We start from the raw sequence: 25,982 nt of genomic DNA on the forward strand, positions 1-25,982 counted from the left end.
TCCTTCTCCAAAAACAAATATTTCACTTTTAACCAAAACAGCCCAAACTAGAATGGGCACTCGGTAGAGCGCATACCTTCGCATATCACAAGATTGGGCATTGAATTATGAACATTTTGTTGCATGCCAATTGGACAAAAATGTATCGTGCTATGGTAAAAAAAATGAGTTTGATCTTTCCATGACCTTGACCTTTGACCCGATTGATCCCAAAATCTAATCAAATGGTCCCCGGAAAATAAACAATCATCCCACCAAATTTCATGCGATTCGGTTCAATACTTTTTGAGTTCTGCGAAAGATTTTGACCTGTTCATGACCTTTGACCCGATCGATCCCAAAAACTAATCAACTGGTCCCCGGATAATAAACAATCATCCCACCAAATTTCATGCGATTCGGTTCAATACTTTTGGAGTTTTGCGAATAACACGCATACAAATAAATAAATAAATACACGGCGATCAAAACATAACCTTCCGGCATTTTCAATGCGAAGGTAACTATTGCAACGCCAGCACCATGCCAGGGCACACAATGTAATGATGGACCTCTAACGTGGTTACATGCAGTCGTGAATCCTTTCGCTCTCCTCAGTGGCAGGAAATGACACAAACACATGGTATTATAACGCACAAAGAAACAACTTTATTTACAAGAAACGGACCACTGCCCCCATCCCACAAACCCCCTAAATTCAGCGACTCCTGAGGAATGCTATGTCTGCGCCTGTGGCTGAGGTTGGGAATTTACAGGACTGAGAGGACCAACACCCAGTGTGAACCTTCAGCGTCCCTCCACCCACTTATTTAGTCCGAGTTCTAACGCCACAGTGGATGGCAACACGTGTTGAACTGTGGCCCCAGAGGGGGGCAGACGTTGGCTCCTGTTGGGTTCTCAGTTGCTTGTCAGCAATATGCTTTAAAGAGTCAACATTCACACACACACACATATGCACACACTCACGTAGGAGAACGGGCTAAGAACGATTTCATAATACCATCTTGGTCAATGGCAGATGCATCATAACGAATTATGATGCATAACTAAAAATAATTCTATTCAATACAAAATGGACAAATCATATCGTACAAAAACACATTTGTTTAATTTAGCCGAGATGAAAGATCGAAGACGAACTGAAATGCCAACTTGTCGCTAAATAACAAGACACTAAAAATATTCTGAGCGTTCCAGCTTCCGTCAAGGCGGCGTGACGTCAACCAACTGCACGTCGCTGCTTGGCATGAGCTAAAAAGCATTAAAATAGAAAACATTCACATCGATGCTCATGGATGATGGGTACGTACTCTTAGGGGCGCAGGTGAAAGTGCGACTGTTGCTCATCGCGCGATTGAGAGGATGTGAAACCTTTTGAGTCTTGATTGCAAGTATTTGCGGTGAGGTGCATGTGACTCGCATCATAACTGTGCAAAGCGCGACAATTCGAAGCATGTGACATCCTGTGGAATGTCTCCACGTCATCCAGTGGGCATCCACCCAGTCAAAAAGATATAACAAATCCACAAATGTCCATCAATCTAGGTCCGGAACAGAGGCATGCTGAGGGAGAGCAGGGTTTGGGGGGGTGTAATGGTCCTAATGAGTGCATCTCTGTCCACACCAGCTGCACAAAAGGTGAAGTATTAGAAGGCGTAGCGAGTGCGAATGTCCTCCAGTTTCTTAGAGACCTCAGGTGGCGTCCTGTCCAGCTCTTCTGCCACACTTTTCTGCTTATGAGGGTCCATGCTGTTGAACTGCTCACATAGATCTCCGTCAATCACATTCTGGAAGAAAATAAGACAACAAAAAGACGCATATTGGTTTCTAATAGTCCACCGTGCTGAAATGCAGAACTGAAGGAGACGTTTAAAAACAATACCAACCTTAACTGGGAAGTAGTAGGATCTAAAGCTGAGATGGTCTCTGCCGCAAAGCGGAGGAAACTCAGAGCGCATGTGCATCTCTAAATGCTGGAAGAAGTCATGGTCCTGGACAAAAAGACAAAGAACGGGAAACATGAGAAAAAAACTAAAATAAGGTGGTCAAAAAAATGGCTAAAAAACATTCAATGAGGAAAACAGAGTTGAGAAAACAAAGGTTCATCAAATGAGACGGCTCCCATTAACCATGATGCATTACGCCCGGCCACACTGCCTGTGTTCGTAGGCGTGTGCAGAACCTCTTGCTTGTCATTGCGGCGTCTCCGTGAGGTCAGAGCCTTTCACACTGGACCGTCTCAGCTGCGTCTCTTCTCGAGTTTCGAGGGCTCCGACCATTTCCTCCGCATGCCACGTGCGGCAGAAATAAACCGTGAAAACGATCTTGCACAACATAAATAAACTTCATTATGTCTAAATCACCGCTGCTCATTCCCTTTCAAATTATAAAGTTCTCGAGCATCTGTGTCTCGACGGGTTCCCGTCTCACGTGCACACACGGCTTTTATTCCGATCCATTTGCTGGACGGTGCAGCAGAGAATAAGTCACGGGCTCCTTAACTTAGAGGACCGATGGGGAAGTATTGAATGAGCCAACTCTTGTTTTCTGTCTCATTTATAATAAATGAAAACGTAATGAAAGATTTGGCCCCTTATATAAAAAGACTGCGTTGAAAGAAGGACATGTGTGTGTTATACCTCATGTGAGGTGAATGGGACCAGAATGCCGATGCCTCCAGACAAAGTGGTGTAGACCATGGACTCCGAACCTCCAGGGATCAGCGTGGTCTTCTGGAGGGATAACACCGTCTCACCAACATGGTAGTTCACGATCACCTCAGCCTGCAGAACAAATTGTGGGGGGGGAAGAGAAATTCAGACATATTCTTTTGCCGTCTGGTAGAAATACAACCAGATGACCACTTCAGTCAGACACCAACAGGTCATAATGGAAATACAGATAAATAGATGTTATGAATTAATTATAAGTAAAACATTTCAAACTAGAATGGGCACTCGGTAGAGCGCATACCTTCGCATATCACAAGATTGGGCATTGAATTATGAACATTTTGGCATTAGTTGCATGCCAATTGGACAAAAATGTATCGTGCTATGGTAAAAAAAGAGTTTGACCTTTCCATGACCTTAACCTTGACCTTTGACCCGATTGATCCCAAAATCTAATCAACTGGTCCCCGGATAATAAACAATCATCCCACCAAATTTCATGCGATTCGGTTCAATACTTTTTGAGTTCTGCGAAAGATTTTGACCTGTTCATGACCTTTGACCCGATCGATCCCAAAATCGAATCAACTGGTCCCCGGATAATAAACAATCATCCCACCAAATTTCATGCGATTCGGTTAAATACTTTTTGAGTTCTGCGAAAGATTTTGACCTGTTCATGACCTTTGACCTTTGACCCGATCGATCCCAAAATCTAATCAACTGGTCCCCGGATAATAAACAATCATCCCACCAAATTTCATGCGATTCGGTTCAATACTTTTTGAGATTTGCGAATAACACGCATACAAACAAATAAATAAATAAATAAATACACGGCGATCAAAACATAACCTTCCGGCATTTTCAATGCGAAGGTAATTAAATGCAACAATTATCTATTAATGACCTTTTGACTTCTTCAGTGATTCGGACCGATAGCTTCTATCAGTCTGCAGTCTTATTAAGACGAGAGATCATCATGAAATCATAAAAAGACATGAGCTGTGTCATTGAAAGCATTTTATGTCTCAAGATCATCCATCCTGACAAGCTGCATGTACAAATTAAGAAAATGAATTCTGTGCCAAAGTCCCAAAAAAGACAGTCATCTTTTTGCTGGGAGGAAATTGGTTCATATTAGAGATGCACCGATCAGGTTTTTGGTGCAGGTGACTTTTTGTTTTGTTGTCACCACACCACATCCACGTTGTTTGAAGCCTCAAAGCTTTTAGAACCACAACTAGTCATTTTATTGTTCTGACCACAAATCTAAATAATGATAATCAACAGTTTAAGAACAAAAGGTCCTCCGCTCTGACTCAGCCCTGTAATGATAGTAATAACAAATATACATCGTCATTATATATAATATGGTTAAAGTCATTCATGAACCAACTTCCTTTTGTTTTGCCTTACCAGTCCTCATGGACTTCTCCCTGAATCTGGTCTGTCTCTACCTGTTTGTCACGATACTCATATTATAACTTCTATACATATTACATACCTGCCATAAATATCATGATACCCGATACCAGAATTCAATACAATACCATAAAAACAATATGGTACCATAAATACGAGACTGGTATATTTATCTATAATAGTAATAAATAAAACAACTGTATGGTTCACTTTTTACCAACTTTTTCAACACTTAACAAATGACAGTAATATTAGTATTAATACAGCCAGATATGAATGAAACTACATGGTTCCATCATAGCATTGATTATACACTATGAGGCCGTTAGTCTCTGACCAGATGATCCACAGTTCATCAGGATGAGCAGCTGGAGAGTTACACAACTTTACAGACTGAAACATTTCACTTCTGGCATCTTTTTATTTGTTAAGCCGAAGTCTCTAAAGCTGCGCCTCTTCTCTCGCTGTGAGCTGCGCAGCGCAGTGTGCGCAGACAGCTCGACACGGAGCAGCGCGTGCGCTCTGATCGCTCTCTTAATGAAGTATCGATACTAAAAATATGCTAAATCACATCGTGTTTAACGTACGGGTACTTTGTTAGCATCGCTACACCGTGCAGCGTGACAGCAGCAGATGTAGCGGGCTGACATTCAAGCTAACCTGAACCCCCAAACGCTGTGGACATCTGAACGCTGATTGGCCGAGACGCGACACGTGCCATCAAAGATGTTTTATTGCGAAGAGCAACACTTCACACTTTTCTCCGCGTCTCACTGCAATCTCAGGTGACCCCCCCCCCCAAAAACCAAAAACTCTTCGGATCTCCACGATTCACGTGGATGACCTATTTTGAGTTCAAAACGGTGAATTTCACCGAAAGGTGACAAGTTTGCAGGTATGAATACCGACCACCAATCACTGAAATCAGTACCTGCCGATCTGATAATACCGATCGCCGATCACGGTGTCGATTGAAGCATTCTATTTATTGTGTAGCATTATTGCCTAGGACTATGAGGAAATACATAAAGCAACTCCAGGGCTCCAGACTGCGACCAAATGGTCGCATTTTGCGCCTAAAATTAGACACAGTGCGAGTAAATTTTTCATCAACTCGCGCATGCGCGACCAGTAAATTAGCAGATTTCTTTTTTTTGTTATTAAATATTTTTGTTGTTTACAAACTTGTTCTACACTTCAGCCCACTATAGTTAGCGGTAATGCCTGAATGACTGGTTTGCTAACCGACATTAACTCCAGAAGAAGAAGAAAGGAGACGAAAACCGAAGAAGAAGGCTGGCCTGTGTGTGTGAGAGGGGGGGGGGGGGGGCTAATGTGTGAAAAGAGGCGCACCACAACGGAGACACAACGAGGGCGAGGGCCGCAGAGTGAGAGGTCCACGAGGGGATCCTCACCACCGAGCGGCGTCCCCGTCCCCCGAGTTGAATCTCTGGGTCGACTCAGCCGACTCTCACATGTCTGAGCCCTTATAGACTGATGTTCACGGTAAACGCATTCGATCTGGAGCGCGCGAGGGTTTTGATAACGTTAGCGGAAGGATTTAAGTGACAACATCCGGTTTTGCAAAGTTAGCGGAAAGAACCACGTGAAACAACATCCGTTTATCAAAATAAGATGTCGACAAATCATACACTAACATATAAAAGTAAACAATGAACTGATGTTGTATCTTTATAGATAGTTTCTGAGATTTAGCTTAAATTATGCTAACATTAAAAATGTTTACTGTACCAAGGAAGAGTTTATAAAAATTAGTCAGTCTTTTGTATGTTAAGAAAAGTCCTGTATATAGATTTCCCCAAGAGTTCCAGGAAATGAATGATGCAGATGTGTTCCATACATATCTGAAATCCCCTACAATAGCAATCAAACAATTTTAATGTATCAATTAGGAAATTTTTCAAAGTAAAAGTTCTAAATGTTTAAAGAAATCGGTAATTTCTTTAATGTTTGAGTTGCTTTATATATGTATTTCCTCATAGTCCTAGGCAATAATGCTACACAATAAATAGAATGCTTCAATCAACACCGTGATCGGTGATTGGTATTATCGGATCGGCAGATACTGATTTCAGTGATCGTGATCGGCACCAAAACCTGATCGGTGCATCTCTAGAAACCAACAAATGTTTTGATTGGCACATCAAGTGCAACATGCACATGCTCAAGGTATGTTTTCTTCAAATATGTTTAAACTCAATACAGTAACTTCTGAAGAGTTCTCTGTTGTGAATGTTTTGCAGTTCATGAAGGCAAACAGGCATAAGATTGTATATTGTCAAATTATTTATCAGTAATACAGTAAAATGATGGGAAACTTTGCAAGTCGATTTATAGTGTGTCAGGGTTTTCCTGCAGAGAAAATTTGGTAGCGCCTAAGTCGTTTTCGAGCGCCTATGACAAATCCCGGCGCCTAAGGCAAAAAAAGTCTGCGTTGAAAAAACAAAAAATAACTGTGTTCATCAGGTTCATGTCAGCGAATATGTTCTCAATAGTATGTTTCAAGGAGGTGTGCTCACCTGTGTGCGCGTATCACGGCAGAGCGGCCAGCTGCTGATCACGCACTCAATAGCTCGACTGCATGAATAGAAGGTGCGCGCATAGCGCGCAACATTTTTTTTTGGGACCACCCAAGACCCATTTTGACCCAGGAAAAAGTGCGCCCCTAAATTTTCTGCTTGCGCCCCTAACATTTTAAGTTAGGAGCGACTGTGCTCCTAGTTAAAAAAGTTAGTCTGGAGCCCTGTAACTCAAACATTAAAGAAATTACAGATTTCTTTAAACATTTAGGACTTTTACTTTGAAAAATGTCCTAATTGATACATTAAAATTGTTTGATTGCTATTTACACGATTGGACAAACCCTGGTACAACACCCCCCATCCACAAACTTACAATGCTGATGTTCCCAAACTTGTCAGCACAGGCCATGGTGTCGTAGTCGAGCAGACAGGCCGTGGTCACCCAGCGGGGATACGTGTCGTCGGCGAAGATGATGAGCTGGTTCTCGTGGCGCCTGTAACGAACCCAGAACAGGCTCTCCTGAACGTCGGTCACGATGACCCGCTGGCCGATGGTGTGGATGCTCGTCACGAGGTTGGGAACGTGCTAAACGGGAGAGCAATCAAGCACAATGACGCACACTCAAAAGACACGCATGTGCTGTTCATACATGGATAATTACACATTTTATTAGCAACATTTATATAGGACGTGTCATTGTCCTCCATTAAAACTAGTCACGCACATATTAAAGAAGAATTCAGTGGACTAAAGGTTAATATCTATTTGTAGAAAAGATTTTTAAAAAGTCTATAATCTTATCATTTCTGCTCTTGTAAAACTTTAGTGCGATTGATTTAAAATAGAAATTATTTTGAATTATATCTAATACAGATAAGAGGAGATGGCATATTTCATTAAACAATTAAACTTATTTAAAATCAGCGGACACTCACAAATGTTTTCCTTGAAGGAGGGAAAAAACCAGCGTTCATCTTAATTGAAAATCATCAACAGACTATGAATCAATGGTGAATTTAGTTTCTAAGAGACGGTCAAAATAATAGTTTTAATTTGATGTACGTTTCATTTATCAAATTAAGCCATCAAGGGCAGTGAAAAGGAAGTCGGAGCCTCTTCGGCTTCTGCACTGTGACGTATTCACAGTGTAAAGGAATATTTTGATTTGATGCCCGAGAAGACGATAACACAATATCATACACAGCTTGTATCTACTGAATTGGGATCAGTGAATTTCTTTATTTTATAAAGCTAATTGGAGCAGTTCCTTTCTCCAATCACTATACTTTAAAACATATAAATCAATTATTAGACATTCTTGCATCGATATGCACGAGGCCCAATGTGAGGGTCTAAAATAGTCACATTAACCGCCAGCAGACCGTGAAGAGATGCTTTAGGCACGTAGATAAACACGCTTCCTTGTCTTACCTTGTTTTCTCACTTGCGGAGCAGCTTCTTCTTGCCCAGGTCGTAGATTCTCAACAGTTTCCCAACTCCAACCAGGACTCTTCCCTGGAATGGCGCAATGGCCAATGGAACGTCCTCTACCGGGGTCTGCCAACCAAAACACAAGGCCAAGAAGATTATTTAAGGCATTTAGTTTGAGATGCATCTAGTTTGTTTGAAGAGAAACACAATTCTTATGGAGTAGAAGGACATCTTTTTGAAGAAGGGAACAATGTCTCACTAAACACTAGGAGAGAAATCCTCCTTTGGTCACTGCGATACAAGAAGGTGTGAAGAGTGGCCACGGTGGTCGTGAGAGGAAACATTAGGATGTAGATGTGTGAATAACAGGCAAACGGCAGCATTTAAAATATGTTTTGCAGCTGCCCCCGTCCACAGCAGTGCACTGCTTTACTCAGTGCAGGCTTCTGACCGCCAAACAGAATTACTGCATTTCTGTAAACCGCACAATTTTGAATTTATCTGGAAAATCGCCTGGAGTGGTTTGCTCAAAGTTTCCAATGAGGAATAAAGGATGTGGTCTAAGTGAGCGGAGAGCACATTGAAGTCTTGCCCTGTGGCGCAGTACTTTGATGCGTGTCTAGAAGGTTAATTTCCCCAATGAAACATGCCCTTACATTCAACTTCAGGCCGGAACAGATGGTACGTCTGAAAAGGATGAGACTTCATCTCAGTGACGGTGAAGCTGACCGGTTGCGAGGCGTTATGGGCTGCTCGCGTGAACGCAGATTAAACTGTGAAGAAGACATTCTTCCGGTCTGTAGTTAAGTTTCGAGTCGCGTGTGGTCCATGAAAATGGTTTGAGTCGTCTTGGAAGACTGTTTGGACTTCTCTCCCATTGATTATATGCACAGGGTTTTTCCTGCATAGAGAAAATGTGGGCGCGTGCCTCAGCCGTTTTCCCGAACGCCTATGACAAATCCCGGGATTTTGCAATCTTATGTTTTTAGGTTTGTTCTTAACATCAGCAACATTGGGACTACAGATGAAAAATAGCCTCTTGGCTAACTCTGGCACATTTACTGCAATGTTTTTATCAATGTGCACTGTCCCTTATTAAATAAACCATTTAAAAAAAATAAAAAATAAAATAAAATAAAAAAGATCACACCAGACGCGCCTCTCAAAAACGCATCGCCCGCAAAACCATTGATTCCCTCTGGTACGGCGCGACTTTCAGACGTGCCTTTTAAATGCCACGCGGCGCGGGTTTCTTGCGTTTTTCAGGCGCGGTTAAAAGTTGAAATATCCTCAACTTTAAGCGCGAGGCGCACAGCTCATCAACGTCACACTCGGCCAATGCAGCCAATCGAATCAAGCAGGAGGCTTTCCTTCCTGTTTTCCCGAGGAGAACCTCATATTATATATTATATTAGCGGTATTTAATTACGCAGATCTTTATAATTCTGAATCTAAACACGACTCAAACTGACTCCTGCTCGGTCGGAAGTGCAACTGAAAGCCTCGCCATCGACACAACTCATGGAATAGATGGTGGTGTTCGCCGTACTCTTTCCTTTCTTTAAAAAAAAAAAATATTAAACCAAAAATCAATGGTTGGTTGCGTACGCAGGTCCGCTCCACAGGCGCACAGCGCTGTTTTGCCCGGCACATTTTTGCCAAGGCGTTTTTGGTGCGGCTGCGTTTTTTATAGTCGCGTCTGGTGTGATTGTGCCTTAAGGCAAAAAAAAGTCTGCGATGGAAAAAAACAAAAAACTGTTCATCACGTGCATGTCAGCGAATATGATAGATAGATAGATAGATATATACTTTATTAATCCCCAAGGGGAAATTTGTCGAGTCAGTAGCAGCAACACACAAGAATAAATAAAAAAAACACAAAATATAAGAAGGGTTAGGGTGATCTGGCAAGAGGTGAACTGTTGTAGAGCCTCATAGCCGACGGCAGGAATGTTCTCCTGTATCTCTCCTTGTGGCAGCGGAGCGTGAGGAGACGTCTGGAGAAAGTACTCCTCTGTCCCTGTAGGAGGTGGTGGAGAGGGTGGTCCGGGGTCCAATATGGACACCAGTTTCTTCAACGTCCTCCTCTCCACCACCTGTTCCAGGTGCTCCAGCTGGCAGCCGATGATGGAGCCAGCCTTCCTAACCAGTTTGTTAAGACGGCTGGTGTCACCGGCTCCGATGCTGCTCCCCCAGCAGACAATGGCAAAGTGCAGCACACTGGCCACAACCGACTGGTAGAATAACTCCAGCATGTTCTCAATAGTATGTTTCAAGTAGGCTACAGCCGAACCCTCGTTCTGTTTTGATCAATAGTAATTGAGTTGATAAGCGTGTCTTCTTGTCTAATCAATATGCAACTGTGAGGTGAATGGACAGAGCGACACAGACCGTGTGCATAAAAAAAAATTTGGGAGCACTGAAGACTCATTTTGACCCAGGAAAAACCCTGATTGAGATGCAGAGTCAGCGCTTTCCTGTGTTTATTATGGTAGCAGAGAACAATTGAGTTTGTCTTTAACCCTTGTGTTGCCTTCGGGTCATTTTGACCCGAATCAATATTACACCCTCCCCCCGCCTATGGGTCATTTTGACCCGATTCAATGTTTCACCCTCCTGTTACCTTTATATTTACTAACATATTTTACCCTTTGAATGTATTTTAACTCTAAATCTGTCCTTCTGTACACATTACATCTATTGCATCTGTCCATCCTAGGAGAGGGATCCTCCTCTGTTGCTCTCCTGCAGGTTTCTTCCCTTTTTTTCCCCCCTGAAGGGTTATTTGGGAGTTTTTCCTGGTCCGATGTGAGGTTTTGGGGCAGGGATGTCTATGTGTACAGATTGTAAAGCACTCCGAGACAAATTTGTAATTTGTGAAATTGGGCTATACAAATAAACTGAATTGAATTGAATTGATCCTCACCAATGACTGTCTTTTATAATAAAATTAGAAAAGTTAGTGCAAACTTGCAAAAGTGCAAAACAGTTGCATTAATTTCTTAGGCAACATTTCCCTGGGTCCATTCAACTGGAGAAAAATAATAATAATTCCCTTCAAAGAAATATCAAGTCCAAGTCCTTTCTGCTCACTTGTCTGAGGCTGAGCCCGATACTTGGTGTCTCATCTTGAGTACAAGTTCATTAATGTTTGGGGTCAGGCTCTGAGCTGAGGAAATCCTCAGGATTGACTTCAGGTGTTCATCAGTAAGACGACTCCTATGTGATGTTTTGTTTAGTTTCATCAACGAAAACAGTTGTTCACACAGGTATGTGCTGCCAAACATAGACAGCATGCGAGCAACTTGGGTGCGCAGCTCAGGCATTGTGTCGGGGATGAAACGGGCAAACTCAGCAGCGCCCACAGACTCATATTTTGCCTTCAGTGTGTCATTACACTGGAGCTCAATCAGCTCCATTTGGAGATTTGCTGGTGCACTTTCCACGTCAACTGCAAATGGATTGCTGAGTAGTTGAAACCTGCTTTTTTGGGCTTCAAAGTCGGAAAATCTCCGCCTGAAGTCGGCAGCAAGTATGCCGAGTTTGTCAGCAAACTCTGTACTCGGGAACACGACAGTAGGCTCACTGGGCTCAGTAGGCTGTTTAGAGACCAGCTCGTGCATGGTCTTGCAACACGAAAAATGGTCAAAGTTATTTTCTCGCATCTGCGTTTCCCACAGGCTCAGCTTGGTTTTAAACGCCCTCACAGTAGAATACATGTCAGAGATGACATGGCCCCGCCCCTGCAGCAGCAGGTTCAGTTCATTCAGATGGCCAGCGATGTCACACAGAAATGCGACTTCACACAGGAACTTTTTATCACGGAGCTCTGAAGTGTCTTTCCCTTTGCTTTCCATGAACAGACAGATATCCTCACGCAGCTCGAAGCACCTTTTCAACACCTTTCCCTTGCTTAGCCACCTCTGTGTGATAGGGCAGGTCACCATAGTCTGAATCTAACTCCTCCAGAAACGTCTTGAACTGGCGGTGATTTAAACCTTTTGCTCTAATGAAGTTAACTGCTCGTGTTATGGTGCTCATAACATGTTCCATTTTCAAAGCTTTGCCACACAACGACTCCTGGTGTATGATGCAGTGATAAGATATCAGCTCACCCGTGCCGTCTTTCTCCTTTTTTCTCTCCCGAATCCTTGCCACCAAGCCACTTTTATGACCGCACATTGCGGGCGCTCCGTCTGTTGTTAGTGCCACAAGTTTGTCCCAAGGCAGCTCCATGTCATTTACACACCCGGATACCTGTTCATACAGATCCTTTCCTGTAGTTGTGCCATGCATCGGACATAATCCCTAAAACTCTTCTGTCACGCACAGGCTTGAGTCCACTCCACGGATGAAAATTGACAGCTGAGCAATGTCCGATATGTCGGTGCTCTCATCCACAGCAAGGGAGTATGCGATGAAATCTTTTCCTTTTCCCACAAGCTGTTGTTTAAGATTAGTGGAAAGCTGGTTTACACGGTCAGCAACTGTGTTTCTGCTCAGACTCACATTTGAAAATAGCTGCCTTTGTTCTGGGCACACAACGTCACAAACTTTGAGCATACAGTTCTTTACAAAGTCTCCTCGGTAAATGGCGGACTGATTTTGCGACCTCTTCAGCCACAATAAAACTGGCCTTGACTGCAGCCTCGCTTTGTGATTTGGCTTTTGTGAACATAGCCTGCTGGGACTTAAGATTTCTTTTTAACTCTGCTACCTTCTGTAGCCTTTGTTCTGTGTTCATATTCTTGTATTTGTCTTTCTGTGCGTCTGTGTGTTTCGTTGATGTTTCATGGTGCCTTCTTAAGTTATATTCTTTCATAACAGACATGCTGTCTCCACACACAAGACACACAGGCTTTCCTTTTACTTCAGTGAACATGTATTCTGCCTCCCACCTGTCTTGAAACCCCCTGTTTTCAGCGTCTACCTTTCTTTTTGCCATTTTGGGGGAGAGGGAGATGACAATTGAAGGCGATGTTCAGGCCTCCACTGTGACTCTGCTGCTGCTGCTCATGAAGTGAAGAGAAGACGCGTGATCGCGCTCGCTCGCGGGCACTCGATGCAGCCAATGCACTCGCAGTGCATCTTGGGACTTGTAGTATTATGGTGCTGCGGACACATAATACTGCGGGCCGGTTTTAATAGTAATTAGATATCATCCCGCGGGCCAGAGAGAACTAATTCACGGGCCGGATCTGGCCCGCGGGCCTTGACTTTGACACATGTGCTTTAATTCAAAACAGGGTTCTTACGGTCATGGAAAACCTGGGAAAGTCATGGAATTTTTAAATGGCTATTTCCAGGCCTAGAAAAGTAATTGAAAAAAATAAAATCCCAAAATGTTTGGAAAGGTAATGCAAATTTGTTATATCAGTCGCGCGCAATTCCAGGATGCTTTATTTTCATTGGTTGCTGGATTAAATCTTACCCAGATACAATACGTTCTTTTCTGATTGACTATTGTGTTGCCCATTTCTTTTTTTTGATTGGCTGATAAGTGGCACCTCACAGCAGAACTCCAGGGGAGCGCTTGATTTCTCCATGGTGAGGGCAGCGCGGCCAGCTCATGTTTGCGCGCTGCGGCACATTAAAACATTAAATAGCCGAGAGTTGTTTTTCAGCGTGAGAAATACGATGTGTGAACGTGAGTGTGACTTTAAGAATGGATGAGTGACAGTCAATCAAATGCGTGACACTGAGAGCCCTGATGACATCACCCGTGGCGCACACAACTCCCGAATGTGTCCCTCCGATGTGAATGACTTCCGCGCCATTCAGCTATACCAGACTTATTTATTGCGCGTAAATCGCGCGGCACACTGACGAATCGATAAATATGTTGCCAACTATTTTAATTGCGATTTTTTTTTTTTCGTTGTAGCCTTGCAGCCCTGTGTGTGTTATACTTGTCTAATGAAAAACTAACTTAGGTATTTTATTTTATTAGTACAAAAATGAAAACAGGATTATGTTTTTGTTTTTAAATGTAACATTGTCCAATGTCAATCAATATTTTTTCAATAAAAAAAAGTCAAACAAAAAAAAAAAAAAAAAAAAAAAAAAAATCTGAAGAAAAAGAAATAAATTGGAAAAAAAGAATGATATGAAATGAAAAAACATGAAAACAAAGTCCTCTTACCGGGTCCCATCTCAAAGGGATCAGAGGCTCCGTGAGGGCTGTGATAACCTGTCGCTGGTTCACTGCGAGCCGGACAATGGTTTTCTTTGCCAGAGTCTTCCCGCTTACCGCGGGCTTATCCCCGAGAGATGAATCCAATCCGAGAGAGAATCGGGAGAGAGAGAGACTGTACAGTGTTATTTACCATTTTCTATTTTAATATTCTAAAAATAAGAGAAATCCTCTTTTATGCTAGCACTGTTAAGAAGCAGAGGATCAGGGGATCAGGATCATGTATGTTTTATCATGTAAAGACCCAGTATTAGGATACATATTAATATACATCATAAACTATTTATTAGGGCTGTCAATCATTAAAAAAATTATTTAATTAATTTTACATACATTAATCATTAATCACAATTAAAAAATTTTAAATTCTAAAAACACTAAAATCAAAATGAATCAGACATCAAATATTTTTGATTTGTTGTTTTTTAATTGTTAATTGACTTAAAAGACAAAAAGTTAAAACGGCTGCTTTTTCAAAAAAAGTCTCAGGTATCAAAATTAAAATGCCAACGAGGCATTTAATATCGTGATGAATTTTTTGAAGAAATGAAATATTTTAGTTTTTAGAGAAAATTTGGTCCTTTATCCTTAACTGGTTGTGTCATCTTTGTCATTGTGGCTTAATCAATATACCCCTCTCCATCCTTATCCATTTTGACCGATTCAATCATTCACCTCCTGTTACCTTTATATTTTATAACCCTTTTTACCTTTATTTTCAATTTTCCTTTAATTTTTAAAACCCCCAGAAATTATTAGAATTAATATTATTTATATTGTTTAACATTTGAAAGTGTTTTGTTTTGTTGTTTTTGTTTGAACACCGAAAGAACAAACTGATGAAACAATTGAATTGAAAAAAAATTAATGTAAACATTGACGGGGTGTATTAATTGATTTCACTCATAAGGAATAACACTGATCAACAGAACACAGTAACACACACAGGTCCAGTGGCCTCAACGTTAACCAAAATAGTCTTAAAACATTTTTCTGTTACACATTTCTCGTCGATTTGATTCTACAAACAAAATAATGAAACATCCCAGTGTTTCCACCATTCCTGTGTTTCCAGTGTCTCCCCCACCATTCGTTCGATCACCATTGTACCTATAAAGCAGAACACATGGTGATTCTCGTAACGCAGCTTTTCGTTCTTTAACGCCCCTTTCTTTTTAAACTAGCGTCTGCTGTTGGTCGTCCTGTCCATCCGCCTGTTGTACGACGTTTCTCCTGTCGTTTCTCTCTTTTCGCATTTCTCGGCTCGCCCGTCGGCCCGCCCAGCGTCACCATGTGAAAAAAAAAAAAAAAAAAAAAAAAAGAAAGTCACGCCCCCTGTCACGTACCGTCTGTTTCTCGCCCTCTGTCTCTGTGAATACGGAGGGCAGGAAGAGGAAGGAGGCGGATGACGAGGAAGAGTGCGACAAGTAGCACAACAACATTTGTTGCTTCAACAACACCGCAGTAAAAACAAAGTTGCATTAATTTGCGTTAATTATTAATCAAGTCAAATTAATGCCGTAAATTAAGCGAATAACGCGACGGCAGAAATAATCCATAGATATTACATAAACAAATTAAATACATCGGCAAAGATTAATGCCAAATGACAGGCTGCTGTAATAAAATGCACAACATTTATGGATATCATAATTTGTCGAGAAACTGTGCCACATGTCATAATATCAGTAGGTTTGAATAATCCCATGGAACACGTCTTAAGCAGACACACATCGCGGCCTTCTCTACGAAAGCATAGAAGGCGAGAGCAGGGTTCCCGAGAAAAAAAGAATTCCGAACACAGCCTCATCTCTCCGACCGGAGAAGAAGAGAGAAAGACCTAAGGAAGACAGATGTAGGCATCAAGATCACCTGAAAAAAAAAAAAAGGGAAAGAATGAAAAAAAAACAAAGAGAAAGGAAAAAGGAGAATACTAAAAAATAAAATATAATGGAATAATCTAAATCATAGCAGTAGAGAATTGAGAAGCAGTGCCAGAGTTAGTAGTCAGTCATAGTAAGTCAACTTAGTAAGGTGAGCAGCTGAGGGAGCACCACTGAGCTGACTGAGCTCTCGTGCTGCTCTGCAGCTGCCCGTCCTGTCTTGCTGCCTGCATACAGGCTGTCATCCACTGCACTGGCTGAATTCACTGTTACTCAGAAACTGAGTGAATTCACTTTGTTACAAACTTTGGGGTCCGGAGCGGGTTTTATCACAGTAAACAAACATTTACTGTGCCACTAAATGCTATTCTGCAAAACACATCTTCAATAATACTAATGACAAAGAACAAAATGCGACAAAAAACATAAAAAAATGGCATCCATGTGGTTTTGATGCGGCGGTTTCCTTACAATTATAATCTTGATAAAACTGAGCAAAGCCAGCTAAAGCGTAAACTACTGGCAGACACCATACATGAAGATTTTTAGACAGTAGTGTCATTTCATCGAAGCTTCTTACCTTCCACATGTTTGCGTACTGTCCACACAGCGTTGGGGTTACCGGGCAGCTCAGACACGGCCATCTCTGATACCTGATAGAGACGGAAGACAAAAGAATGGCAGCGATATTTGTATCCAGGGAGAGCAGCCCATGACAGTGTGGGTAACATGGTGGCTGTGATAGCGACAGTGGGGCTGCAATAGGCTCGCAACATTCATTGTGCGTTTGTGTGCGCATGCATTGAGCATGGAACACTTTACCTGGAGAAACACACCTGCTTCGTGTGTTTACTCACAGGTGGGATCTGCACTGAACATGATAACAAATCAAAAACCAACCAGCTAAGTTTAAAGGCAGCGAGTAATGAAAGTACACGGAGGTGACGGTGTGCGACATAAAAACACCACATTCTGTTTTTGCTGAAATCAGTGCAATTGAGAGAATCTTCAGCTTTTATTCAGAGAAGAGACATGAACAAACTCATCACTTTTCAGCCAACAGAAAGTGTGTATGTGTGTGTGTATGTATAGGTGTCCCGGCCTGCATGCATGTTACATATTGTGTCGATAAGCCTGCGTGCATACCTCCAGTCCATGTCTCAGGACCCTCAGAGTAGACCGGGGTCCTCGACCACAGGCAACGTACAACTGTGGTGTATCTTCATTGGCTAAATCTGCAATCTGTTCAAAACAGGGAGAAAATACACAATGAGCCGACAAAGGAAGGCACTGCAATACTGCCCCCAGGTAACGGGGAGGCCAGGCTGCACCGGCACCACACGGACCTGACAGGACATGATGGGCGAGAGGTTCTCCTGCTCGTCCACCAGCACAAGGTTCTTGAGGGGGCGGGGCTGGAAGAAAAATGTGTCTCCCTCTTCCAACGGCATTGCAGAGGAGAACTCTGGCTCCTCGTCATCGTCACCCAAGTGAGCGATCTGGTAAAGGTAACTTAAGAAAACCAAAAGGAGAGAAGATGAGAGAAAAGAAGCAGCAAAAAAAAAAAAGGCACATGAATTATGAAGTCATTTTTACACTAATCTGAATGTTTTCAAGACTCGTAATATAAGAACAAAATGGTCGAAAGTTGTATTCTGTCAAAATGAATACTAATTATCAAGAACAAAGAAGAATTAATGCTGACAAAACACTTCCTGGTTTCCAAATTCTGAACACACAAACAAGAAGCCAGTCTTCAGGACACACATGGCTGTTGCTACAGGGATCGTGTCAAAGTATTTCAGCCTGATTTCTGTGACCTGAGAAAGAACACAAAACCTTTTTAAATAAACACATGGAAAATAAGGAGATCAACAAAATAAAAATAAAAACTACAAGCAGGACCCTCCATCAACCCCTCATCGCCACTCACCATTTCTTCATCCGTCTCCAGGGTAACCTTAAAGATGTCTCCCTGCTCAGTTTGGGCCAGGAAGAAGAACATGGACTTGGTCTTGTGGGTGGCTGAGCAGACAAATATCATCCCACGCTCCGGGTCATCCAGGTCATTCTGCAGTGAATCGAGGAAGAGAGAAAGGAATTTAAAAAAAATAAGAAACAAAAAGTCACCACATAAAAAAAGTGGAACTGTACGGATGCCTTTTTTATGCATTTAAAACAGATAAACAGCTTTCCAATAAACAGAAAGAAAGTCTATCATTGAAAAAAATTGTACTGGAATACAACATGACTACTCATTAAATTACAGCTTAAATCTCAGGAGTGTGTTAATGTTGGCCGAGTGTAACAAGTATGATGTGTTTCTGTATTTAGGACTCACCCTGCGTCGCGGGATGGGACAGCGAATGTCCGGCTGGTCTCCAAAATTCTTGTAAGTGATGTAGTTTTCGGAGCAGATCAGAACGCCACTGGGCCCATCGGAACCGCCAGGAACTAGACGGAGAAGAGTGGTGAGTGGGATGCGTTTCTTCGTCATCAAAATTCATGCAATAGAAGTATGGGCTGTAATTTCCAATACAAGTTTCCTACTTAGAACTTGCTCTTCAAAGTGTGTTAACTGGTGTCGAAGATCAGAGGTGATCAATCTTTCTCCATAGTTAATCAGAGAAGAGACATGACAAACTCATCATATCAATGCCGCTTTGTTATGGGTAATAACTATTTGTAATCCAAGAATCCTGTATATGTGTGAGACCTTAAAGCCATGCCTGTAAACCAGGATATGCTTTTGACAGTCTCCTACCTTGAGTGACGGCTACGTGCGACCGATAACTGATGCAACTACGATGTCATCCTTGTGCCCAGGTGCTTACCAGTGATGAGGAAATTCCCATGCTCTTCCAGAGCCTCGCTGTACTTGCGGACAACGTGATTTAAGCCCAGGTCCAGCTCGTAAAAGGTGAGTGTCTGTTGAGTGTTGGCGGCCGCTTCTCCTGTCGGGTCATTGTCAGCTTCCTGGAAAGAGCGAATATCAACATACAGGATTGGAGGTTTTCAAAATGAGTGTAATGCAGTCAGTTCTCACTCTTTTTTTTAGAGGTCATTTTCTAGGAATTATCAAGGACATTCTAAGTGACAATCTAGCTGGTAGGACAGACAGAAATGTATGTGCATATATATATATATATATATATATACACACACACACACACACTCATATATAGCATATATTTGTACAATAACTATATAAACCATTGCTGCCACAAATATAGAGTCTTTAAAGAGGTTAATCACACCCACTGTGAGCCAATGTTACTCCTATAAAAAGTTAAACATGTCATGGTTCATTTTATCTTCACAATGCAGCATTGTGTTGCAAGAGTCAAATAAGTACTGTTGGGCATTTAGGGTTCTCATCGTTTGGACCCCGACTTCTTATTCATTATCATACAACTCCCTCAACAATGCTCAGCATACATTTGAAAACATTGCTCATGGCCAGAGTTAAATCACAAACCAGAACAAAGCTAGCAATCACCTCAACTTAAGCAACTGAACCATACACACGTATACATTTAACATAATCCAAACTAGGGCTGCAACAACGAATCGATAAAATCGATAAAAATCGATTATTAAAATAGTTGGCAACGAATTTCATTATCGATTCGTTGTGTCGCGCGATTATTACGGCGCTCAATAAGTCACGGAGTATAAACAAAGTTGATTTGAGCAAAGAGCCGCGCAGAAACAAGAGCGTAGCGGAGGGAGAGACGGAACGCTGCGTTGTGAGAGCGAATCAGCGCTGAGCTGCTCCTCTGTTGATGAATCTAATTGGCTGCTGCTGCTCACGTGGCGCTGGATGCGGAAGTCATTCACGTAGTCGGAGACATTCACGGAGCTAAGTGCGCCAACGGGTGACGTTATGAACCCAGACACCAGGGCGCTACATGTCACAACGTGTGTGTCATTTCCACAAGAGTATAACGTCTTCTAAAGCCCTACTCGAGTTATTTAAACAAAGGTGGACAATGGCAAGAAAGATTGAAGCTAACCCAACGAAGCAGGAAGAAAGGCAGGGCTCTTACCTGAGAAGTTTCCATGGATGGCATGAGTGATGCCCGTGGCACGCTGGAGGGTGATGTTGTACAGAAACATGGCTCCCTTTCTGCGGCTTCCCCACAACGGTCTTCAGGGGCTGCAGACAGAGCACCGAGCTCAAGACTGTGGGGAAACAAACAGAGGATAAGGAGGGTTGTACTGTGTTTGAACAGTTGCGTCTCATTCTTTGAGCAGTTATTGCCCAGTCTTGTAAATGTCCCCGTGCTGAACGGGTGTTTAACCCTCCTGTTATGTTCGTTTCTTACATACAGCCGTGATGTTCCCGGGTCAATTTGACCCGGTTAATGTTAAATCATCCAAAAGTGATCAGAAACCAAAACATTCTAAAAACTATAGTTTGTACCTCATCACCAACAACATTACTAACAATTAAATCAGTTTTTAGTGGAATTGAGTTATTTGCCCCTCCATAGATCAGAGTTCAATCAGGAGCACTCACTCGTTTTTAATGAAAAATACACGTTCAAACTATTTTTTAGGTACATTGAAAAAATCTAAATCTAAATTGCATTAGTCTACCATAACATGTATTTTCTCCTAAATTTTATTTGCATTTTGTACGTTTTTTTTTCATGGGGTGATGTAGATAAATAGAGATGAGACACCTGTGCTGTTCAGGGTCATAATGACCCGCCCACTAAAAATCAAGCCAAATGAGTCATAAAGGATTTGTATTGAAAGTAAACGTTAGTTATGTTTATTTTTAGTGTTAAGATGCATAAATTATATGATAAAAGATGACCAAAGGCCAGCACACAGTCATCCTCTTGGTGCAGTCGTATGTATCTGCAGAGTGTAATGTTGTAGGACTTCTCAGCAACCATTTTGTATGTTTGGCCCTCCCCTGATACGTGTGGGTGGAGTTTTCACGCAGGGAAAAATAAAGGTTCCCGTCAAAATAGTTTCTGTATTTCTCGCACAGGTGCGGTCGTTAGAAAGAGAATGTGTGTGGGTCTGAGATTGGGATGAGACAGGGTGTGTGTCTCTCCCAGTCAGACAGACAGTATATTAGAAGTACTATACTACATATTTATTTGTTGAGACATGAAAGAAACCCTCACATTAGTGTCCCATGTCCAATAAAGGTGTATTTAGGGGGAAAGTTAGGAGATGATAAACATGGTCTGTAAAGTGTGTGTGTGTGTTAGTGTGTGTGTTGGTGTGAGTGTGTGTGTTGAAACTTGGTGGGAGGGAGTAAGAAAGACTGCCCTACATTTACAAAGAAAGAAATAGTCTAAACGTGACTCTTTTGGTGACTTTTAGCCTTCACTTTCACAGCCGGGTCAAATTGACCCGGGAACATCATCTCTGTTATATAAACCTGCAGGGGGGGGGTTGCAAATACATGATTTTTTTTGGTATTTTTTTTTTACGTTGATTACACTAAATAAGGTAAGCAGAAGAAGTTTTATACAGAAAAAGTACTTAGAAGTATTTTTCCTAGATTTTCAAACTTTGAAACGGGTCAATTTGACCCGCAACATAACAGGAGGGTTAAGGAGGCAGTAGGGGCGAGATCCCGCTAGCGACGCTGGCACTCAGTGGCACTTGCCAGTAGTTGCCACAGCTACTCAGTGGCACTTGCCGGCACTTGCCAGCAGTTGCCAGCAGATGCCACTACTAGTTAAAAAGTGCCACTACTAGTTAAAAAGTGCCACTACTAGTCAAAAAGTGCCAGCAGACGGAGGGTCGGCCGCAGTGACGAGTCTGCGACGATTTAGTGACAAGCTTCACTGAAGTGCCCGGACAGCGGAAGAAATCACTTTCATGATCACAAAATGGAGGAGCTGCGGTTTAGCGAGATAGATAGATAGCTAAAATAGCTAGATACACAGATGGATGTGTGTGTATATATATATATAAAAAGACACTAATTAATATATATATATATATTAATTAGTGTCGTTTTGTAGACACTTACTGACAATATGCAATAAGATAGTGCTGTACATTACTGCTGTACTATATTTAATATTGTTTTGCTACTACTACGTTTCACTTCGTAATCTATAAACCATGATATTGTAACATCTCGGACGTTATGGCACTGATGACACGGAGACGGGACGACGTTATTAATCCTCCCTTTATTGGGCATCCACCAACACATACAGCGTGTTCCTCTCAGCTTAGCAGGTCGAAAGTCAACAACAACGGTTCCCGTCAACCACCCTTAACTCCCGTTTTCCGACAGGTTAACCCCGCCTCCCCTCTACTCCGCCAATCACAGGCACGCCCCCTCGACCAGCACGCACGGTGCCACACTTTGATTGACAGCCACTTCACAGGGTCGCTACAATATTTTACGAAGTGAAACGTAGTAGAAGCAAAACAATATTAAATATAGTACAGCAGTAATGTACAGCACTATCGCATATTGTAAGTAAGTGTCTACAAAAAGACACTAATATATATATATATATATCCATCTGTGTATCTAGCTATTTTAGCTATCTATCTATCTAGCTAAACCGCAGCTCCTCCATTCTGTGATCATGAAAGTGATTTCTTCCGCTGTCCGGGCACTTCAGTGAAGCTTGTCACTAAATCGTCGCAGACTCGTCACTGCGGCCGACCCTCCGTCTGCTGGCACTTTTTAACTAGTAGTGGCACTTTTTGACTAGTAGTGGCATCTGCTGGCAACTGCTGGCAAGTGCCGGCAAGTGTCACTGAGTGCCAGTGCTTACACTTTAGACTAACAGTGGCATCTCCTCAAAGGAGAATTTCATGGCGGTATAACAGTATGACATGGTAAACAAATTAATTATATATTTTTTTTTATTAAAGAAAGGCGGGTACATTATACATATCATGGTATATAAGTGTTATATATTACGAAGTGAAACGTAGTAGTAGCAAAACAATATTCAATATAGTACAGCAGTATTGTACAGCAATATCGTATTGCATATTGTAAGTAAGTCTAAAAAAATACATTATCTATGCAAGTCTGTGGCCACTGAGGTGCCACTGAGTTGTCGGTGCCAGTGATTGCACTCGCCCTCTCTCGAGGGATAATTCAAACTGAACAACGCTGCACTGTAGAGGAAGTAACGATTAGCAATGTGGTCGGATTAGTAAATGTGACCTTACAACGAATTATCTCCTGGAAAAAAACAGCCCGTGTGAGTTAGAAGAGGGTCAGCAGCCTGGATGCACCAACTGAACTTTGTGGCCGTTAGTTTACATGCAAATGACGGAAGAGCAATGCTAATGTTAGCTTAGCATTACAAAAAGACGAACTTCACGCTCAGTGAGTCTGGAAACCAACTTTGTTTGTGAACATCGCTTCTTTGTTGCAAAGCCGAGGCAGTACCTGTGTTTAGCCTCGATAAGTCACACGCAGTTAAGCCGACACAATTCACTTGTGCTCAACGGACTAAGAGCCCATTCATAGAAAAGCGCCACTTTTGCTCCGTGCGTTAACACTCGAGTTCGTCCACATTTACAGACATACAACGTCCATCTGAACGCTAACAAGCTGCATAGGTGCCCAATATAATATTTACCGGCGTGTTAGATCAAATGCTCCTGATTTCAGATGGATTCGGTTTCATTTACACAAACAATCTCCATGAAACTATAAAAGCCAACGATGAGCCGCCGTTTTGGGGTCCTTCGTCAACCAAAACTCCGTCATGCAAGGTGACCAACACGGCGCCTGACGGAAATGTGAGACTTGCTGTAGTACCGCCAAATCTCCAGCTGATGTCGATAAAGATCTCAATAACGGATCTAAAGTCAGAGAACGGGCCTTTTTTCTTCTTCATTACAGACCGTAAGAGTTTTTAATCCACTATTTACTTTCACTTTTCAACCACTAAATCTCTTTGTATGCATGAGTTCAGCCATACCGTATATGCAGGTAGTGCACACACAAACGTATCGGGTATCTATCTATCTTGACATATTGTCACATTGTCTAGTCACATGAATTAATGAACATTAATGTTATTAAAATGTTCACCTATTGTGAAAAGATATAACAGGAAGTTGTAGATGTGTGTGTGATGGCATGACAGCGGTGACCACCGGGGTTTACGAGGACCGACGCCGCTTCCCGCTCCTCCCGCCTCGTCACCGAGGGCCGGAGAGCAGAGCCCGGTCCTCTTCTCCCATCGGACATCACGCGTTCCCGGGCAGCCTCGTCTCTTCTCTTCTCTTCTCTTCTCTTCTCTTCTCTTCTCTTCTCTTCTCTTCTCTTCTCTTCTCTTCTCTTCTCTTCTCTTCTCTTCTCTTCTCTTCTCCCTCTCCTCTCTCTCTCTTCTTCTTCTCTCTCTCTCTCTCTCTTCTCTCTCTTCTCTCTCTCTCTCTCTCTCTCTTCTCTCTTCTCTTCTCTTCTCTTCTCTCTCTCTTCTCTTCTCTCTCTCTTCTCTTCTCTTCTCTCTCTCTCTCTCTCTCTCTTCTCTCTCTCTTCTCTTCTCTCTCTCTTCTCTTCTCTCTCTCTCCTCTCTCTCTTCTCTCTCTCTCTTCTCTTCTCTCTCTCTTTTCTCTCTCTTCTCTTCTCTCTCTCTCTCTCTCTCTCTCTTCTCTTCTCTTCTCTTCTCTTCTCTTCTTACTGCTCTGCTGGAAATCACTGCTATATACAAACTCTGTTTCGCTGCTCCGTGACGTCACGACTTCAAAGCGCAGAGCGCAGACTGTTTCCATGGTGACTCAGTGACGTCACGGAGAATGTCTTGTCCGCGAGCGCGCGATTAACATCCGCCAGCTAAATCTGCCAGTAGGTGGCGCGTGGTTTTTTCGTTTGATGCAACACAGTTCCTAATATAGATTAATCAAAGTAATGTTTCTGTGCAGAGTTGTTGCTGTTATTATATTTATATTTCCACCGCAGAGTAAACGGTTCACCTTTATACCACTAGATGGCAGTATACCTGTTATTGATACATATGTATTTAATGCCGTTTATTTCCTCTGATATTTAATGTTCATGGTTAATTTCCAGCATAGTTGTATAAATCATGTATTTACTTCTTTTATTTGGGTCATTTTGGAACTTAATCGTTGCATTGTTTGATGCAACACAGTTAATCAACATGTAATTAAATAACTATTTCACACTTTCATTAATTATTCAGAATGGTTAACTGAAGATATTGAAATGTGTGAAAGTAAGTTAGTCTGGGGGGGCGGGGAAATATTTGTTTATCAAGGTGTGAGTTGGCCCAGATCGGTGTTAACCGAACTGTGCAAGCATGGAATGCACACAGGATTCCTGGTATGTCTTCGGGTTGGTCTTTCAAGCCTTTTTTAATGTGAATAATTATTTTCAAAATGTTTTACGATTGAATGTTTCTTAAACATGTTTAATCAAATACTAGAAGGAGCATGTTGCAATACATGGCATGGTTGTGACAGCCACATTGAATTATTATTACAGGGAGGGGGATACCAAATTACTTGGCCAGAGATGGATGCCCAAATAAGCTGTCGACAGACCTTTTGCCAAATGCATCTGTGGCTGCAGACTGGTACGACCAGGAAGTGGGCTCACTGACACGAGTGTCAGACTTTGGCACCAACCCATTTCCAAGTTTACAGGACCAGGAAGCTGCAGTGAGGGAATTTGCTCTGCAGTGCCCTGATACAAGTGTCCTGCTGGACAATGCAGTGAATAATCTGCCACAACCGTTCAAAGATGGACTCAAAGGCCTCATCGACATCTCAAGGAGAAGTTGTCAACGCTGATGTTTTTTTTTGTGTCTAAGTTGTTATTGTCTGTGCTTTTTAATTAATTGGTTCAACGAA

General features: G+C 42.1%; 1 pseudogene; it reads right to left on the bottom strand.

The window, feature by feature from the left end:
• Nucleotides 1-625: 625 nt before the first annotated feature.
• Nucleotides 626-24,089, bottom strand: LOC130195512 (splicing factor 3B subunit 3-like; annotated as a pseudogene).
• Between the last annotated feature and the right edge of the window lie 1,893 nt (nucleotides 24,090-25,982).

This window comes from Pseudoliparis swirei, chromosome 6 (genome assembly GCF_029220125.1).
Source record: "Pseudoliparis swirei isolate HS2019 ecotype Mariana Trench chromosome 6, NWPU_hadal_v1, whole genome shotgun sequence".
Taxonomy (NCBI): Eukaryota; Metazoa; Chordata; class Actinopteri; order Perciformes; family Liparidae; genus Pseudoliparis; species Pseudoliparis swirei.